Source organism: Xiphias gladius, chromosome 23 (genome assembly GCF_016859285.1).
Source record: "Xiphias gladius isolate SHS-SW01 ecotype Sanya breed wild chromosome 23, ASM1685928v1, whole genome shotgun sequence".
Classification (NCBI taxonomy): Eukaryota; Metazoa; Chordata; class Actinopteri; order Istiophoriformes; family Xiphiidae; genus Xiphias; species Xiphias gladius.
This window is the reverse complement of record NC_053422.1, coordinates 29,965,591-29,971,614: the sequence shown is the minus strand read 5'-3', so window position 1 is coordinate 29,971,614 and position 6,024 is coordinate 29,965,591.

The window sequence follows — 6,024 nt, the reverse complement described above, 5'->3', positions numbered from 1 at the left end:
CCATTGTTATGCCTACGACACCCACTTGAAAACTGTAACAATCAAGTTTCTCTGCATTGCTGCCTTGCTGCCATTAAAGACTGGATGGCTTTCAACTTCCTGCAACTGAACACAAATAAGACTGAAGTCCTGGTTATTGGTCCTGATCATATTTCTAACACCTTTGACCAATTACAACCAATACAAAGCACTCAGCTAGAAACTTGTTTTTGTTGTTCTTGATCGGTAACTCAACTTCAACCAGCACATTAAAAGTCCAATCCTGCTATTTACAAATTAGAAATATTGCCAAAGTCAAACCAATGCTCCCCAAAAGAATAGCAAAACAATTTATCCACACCCTCATTTCCTCTCACCTAGACTACTGCAACTCACTATTTAGTTGCCTTTAACAATGGAGCAGTTGCCTTGTTACAGTTGATGCAAAATGCAGCTGCAAGACTTCTCACAAACACTTGACGGAGGGAACGCATCGTCCTGGCTGAATTACACTGGCACCCCAGTGTTCTATTGATTACTTTCAAGTTAATTCAATTCAATTCAATTTTATTTATATAGCGCCAAATCATAACAGAGGTTATGTCAGGGCACTTTTCATGTAGAGCAGGTCTAGACCATACTCTTTATAGTTATATTTACAGAAACCCAACATTCCCACATGAGCAAGAACTTGGCAACAGTGGCAAGGAAAAACTCCCTTTTAACAGTTAGAAACCTGGAACAGAACCTGGCTCATGGTGGGACACTGTCTGCTCCAACCATCTAGGTTGAGAGAGAGAGAGAGAGAGAAGTGGGGGGGGGACATAGCACAGTAGACGTATAACATAAAGATGTGTAACAATAATGACATGAATAATAAAACTGATAATTATCATAATAGGGTGAATAATAGTACTAATACAACTAAATAATAATTATCGAAATTATTATAATTAATAATAATAGATGATAACCATAATATTTGAAGCAGTGGGTGTTGAGCAGGATCATGGGGGCAGTAGGTGGTTTGCAGTCACAGATCCAGACTCTACAGCACCAGGGGTAGAAATACCTGCAGAAAGCGACAGGAAGAGAGAGGAGAGAGACGAGAAAGCACAAAACTATGGGAGAGAGAAGAAGTCAAGTTAGTAACGAGCATTGATGCCATATGAATGCATGCAGATGTAGAGGAAGAGGAGGAGAGAGGAGCTTGGTGCATAATGGGAAGTCACCCAGCAGTCTAGGCCTATAGCAGCATAACTAGGGGGTGGTTCAAGACAAGCCTGAGCCAGCCCTAACTGTAAGATTTATCAAAAGGGAAGGTTTTAAGCATACTTTTAAATGTGGAGAGGGTGTTTGCATCCCAGACCAAAACTGGAAAATGGTTCCACAGTAGAGGAGCCTGATAACTGAAGGTTCTGCCTCCTATTCTACCTTTGGAGACTTTCAGAACCACAAGTCTGCATTCCAGGAGCACAGTGATCTCCTGGGGAAATAGGGTACTATGAGCTCTTTCAGATATGATGGTACCTGACCATTAAGGGCTTTGTAGGTGAGGAGGAGGATTTTGAATTCTATTCTGGATTTTACAGGGAGCCAATGCGGAGAAGCTGTCACAGGAGAAATGTGATCTCTTCTCCTAGTTCCTGTCAGTACCCACCCTGCAGCATTCTGGATCAGCTGGAGAGTATTTAAAGATTTGTTGGGACAGCCTGATAATAAGGAATTACAATAATCCAGCCTAGAAGTAACAAAAGCATGGACTAGTCTTTCAGCGTCTACTACATGGTCTGGCTCCGCTGTGAATCTAAGAACTCTTAACCAACTATTCTGCACCTAAACCTCTCAGATCAGCGAATCAAATGTTAAAAGTTCCACAGTCCAGGCCTAAAACAAAGGGGGACCCTGCTTTTACTGTTTTAGCTCCAGCACTGTGGAACAAACTCCCCCCCACTATCAGAACAGTGGAGTCAGTGCCTCAGTTTAAAAAGCTTTTAAAAATCCACCTGTACAGATTGGCATTTGTTATATATTTATAAAGACTTTTCAAATGTTTTAATGTTTTTCTTTTTATCTTTCTTTTTATATTTCTCACCTCTTGAAATCCCTGTTTTTATGTATGATGTTCTTGTAAATCTTTTGCTATTTTTGCACCCATATTGTATGGTGCTGTATTTTGTAAAGCACCTTGTAACGTTTTTTAAAAAGTTGCTATAGAAATAAAGTTTATTATTATTATAGAGTTTATTATTTCTTTATCCTGAGTTCCCTTTTTTAAACTCTTCACACACTTCTCTTTGCCGACTCGCAGAGCAGCACAACATGTAATCTCACATCCAAAATGCACTAATGCAACAAAACACTTGATCCACATCTCAGGATCAACTCTAGGAACAGAATCTTCCAACTGGAAAACTTTGTCACTCAGAACACACTGACCTAAAACACACAAACAAGAAGAAGCATTACAATATAGATCATTACTGTCTGTAAAGTAGCTCTGATTTATTTTATTTTATTCTTGCATAAACCAAGATTCCATTACAACAACAAGAAGAGCACTTTTTATTGCATGGATTGTGCTACAGAAAGGAATTATTACTGGCATTACTGATTTTCCTAAAGTAATGCCAGTAATGCAACATGTCTTCTGCATTTGGCCAGAAGTTCTCATCTTCACCACACCTTCTTCAGTCCACTAGGGCAAGAAGCTTTTTGCAGCCAGGTTCATCCTGACAATCTTCTGAAGATGTGTCCAGACATCCAGCATTCACTGTGTTCGAGAGGGACATCTAATCATAAACTGTCCACCTCCATGAGGAGAAGTGTTCCTCTGTGGGGCTAAGGGCCCTCTATGAGGTCTCTCTGTGTCTTTCTGGGTCCATGTTTACTGAAAAAAACTCATTCCAGAGATTACCCCTCTTACATTACACACATGGCAGGAAATTGAAAAGATTCATCAGCTGGGTAGGTGCTCTGTTAAAATGGAAATCAGCTGTGGTTGGTCTTCTCTATTTTCATTTATTTTTTCTTAGATACAGATGTAGCAGAATGTAACAAATGTGTGTCTAATTTACATTCATGTTTTGTTACGTTTTAGGTTTAGGATTTAAATGTAACAGTTTTTACAATATTATGTCAACGTGTAAAAAGAAGTGGGAATCCCGAGACGATTGGTGGTGGCTGAGTTTGAGTGAGAAAAATCTTTATGAATTTTGAAAGATGGGGTCTTTGAATGCATTTTGTGTCAAAGCAAAGTGATCAACAGTTTCGTCCACAGTGACTGCTGCTGTGTTGACTGTTTAAAGGGTTCTGAAGAGTGAACTCAGTTCTGAGAAATGGGTATTACTAATAGTAAAAAAAAACTGCAAAAATACAATATAACATAATAAAACCTAAAAGTTAATGTTCATATGAAGCTACATGTCCCACATGTTCTTTATAATAAAAAAGAAACTACTAAAGACCAGGAAGGTGCTCTCTGCTCAGCATTAGTTTGACAGGAAGATTATTACATTTTACTGTGTGTTTGTAACCAATAGCTCTTTAAATCACCGAATTATGCAAAATTTGACAACCTTTTGTTACTGATTAAAGGTCCATAGAGTACTGAGTACTGTAATTTTTTCTCTTTTTTCTTTTCTTTTTCTTTTTCTTTTGGCTGAGAGAAAGCTGTCCTTTTGTGGTAGAGAAGGGAGATGGGGAAAGTCTTTTATCTTCTCTCACTAGACCTGCCATGGGGGGGGGTGATGAACATGGCCAAGGCCCGGGTGGGGGCATGCATTGTGTCCCATGTCTCACAAACACATTGACAACGGACTCATCTGTGAATGGACAGTTCCTTCGTGCACACTCTGAATCAAAACCTAATCATGCGTGGTAGGAGGGATCGTTGTTGTCAGCTGGCATAGTTGGTAGTCAATATCAACTGCTCTTGCAAGTGAATAGATAATTTTATTTATTTTACTCTGACACTGTATGTTTGCTCCCTCAATATCCAGATGAATATGGAAAAATATTTTCAAACACTCAAAAGGGGTCATCCTGAGCAGGCGCAAAGACAGTCTGACCTGAGGTCTTAGCAAAACAGAGAAACTATCAAGAAGCTTAAGAAAACACACGTGGGAAAGCTGAAAAATCTGACCAGTGTGATTAGTTATCCAATTAACTTGTTTCATATTTCCAGGCTACAACCAGCGCTGTTGTGGCAGCTGAAGCAGCAAGAGAGGGTCAGGAAGGGATAGCTGTAGCTAATGAAGAGAGAGATGCAGGAGAGAAGGAGGAGGACAGCAGCCAGCGTGCTGCTGTGGGGGAGCCTGCTAGGGCAGTAGCAAAAGGTGAGATTGGCAGCAAATACAGAGATAGAGCTGAATATTGTTTAGTTATTAATTTGTCACAAAGTAAAAAGTAAGGTTATTACACATAACCCTGTGGCATGTCTAGTTCACATGTTCACCTGTCTGTGAAACTATGAAAAAAAACTATCATAGAAGAGAGCAGTGGTGGTTTTATGGATATGGACTATGATGTAAATACCCATGCTGCCACGCTTGTAGTTTCTTCATGTGAGCTGTAGTTTTTTTTCCTTGGCTCCCAAAGTAATCATTGTCTAACTTTGTTGAAATCATGATGATTTCAGTTTCTTATAAAAACTGCTTTAGTGGAGCTGGATTTGTCAAAGAATATGGAAACAGGCTTGAATCTTTCCGAAAGACTGTTGAAAGAAATGCTGATTGAGCGACTATACTGAGTTGCAGAAGCTAGTGGAACAGAGACTAGCCTCGATGTGACATCATGACTTCGGTTCTCTAAGGTCAACCAGGTAGCCTGCTAATGAGAAGGCTAATTTTGTTGCTGGTATTTGGATGGCTCCTGTATGATGTGCCCACTATGTCACAGCATAGTTTTGACAATGTCATCAGTTATGTTATGGGCATGTAATTTGGCTATGTCATTGGTTGGTAACTGCAACATATGGGTATGAGGTGTTTTAGTAACCACAAGGTCCAGTAAAGGTAATTTCTCTGACATATTCAACAGACGGTTTTAATCATTTATAATTTAATAATGTCAGTAAATAAATGTGATGTGACTGATGGGCAGGACTTACTGAAGACTGGAGTGGGTATAGGAGGGATTGATTACAGGAGGGAGAGACTCTGTATTGGGAACAGGTGTGTTTGGTTAAGCCTGAGGGGGGCGGTCAACAAGAGACAAAAGGAGGACAGTTCGAGGTTGTTAAGGAGAGCATTCAGTCACTGCAATGCGACACTCCGTGGGAGGGAGGGTGGCGTTCGCAGCTTTTTACGGCTCTCAGGGACAAAGACAGTAAGACAGGTTAGTGGTTCCTGTGTTAGGAGCATAGATAGGGATGGGAAGATGAAGCCCCATGATGCTTCTGACATTTCTTCCTGATTGTGAAGGAAAAAGAGTCGAAGCTTTGATAAAAGAAGGCTTAGCAAGATCTAGTGATTTGCAGAAATGATAGCACTCATTACAGAGAGTGCAGTCAGTGCATAACTTGTTTATTCACTTTCTATATGTGTTACAAAAGCTGAGCAATGGATGACCCAGTAGTCATGTGGGTAGGGCACATGCCACATGGGTTTAAGTGCCCTAAGCAGCCACTTTCTGGTTTGGTTCCTGGCTGGCTGGAATGTCTGCTGCATGCCATTCCCCCACTTTTCTTGTCTCTCTCCACTATCAAAAAAAGGCATAAAATGCCAAATAAACAATCTTCGAAAAACCCTGACAATTAATGTAAAGTTAAAACAAGGATGTTGTTTTGGATATTCTGATAATGATTGTCAATTCATTATAGTGTTACACTAGAGGTGATCATTTGTAAGTGCTGTACAATGTACAATATCATGTAAACTTTCCCTTTTATTTACCTGCAATAAAATTAAACAATAAGGTAGTGTGTTGTACAATCATGAAATGCGAGAGGATTTGGGGGGTGTGTTTGTGACCATGGGCTTTTTTGTGGTTGCGGAAGTGTATTTATGTTTTCAATTAAGGTTTTTTTTTTTAAACAGAATTTGT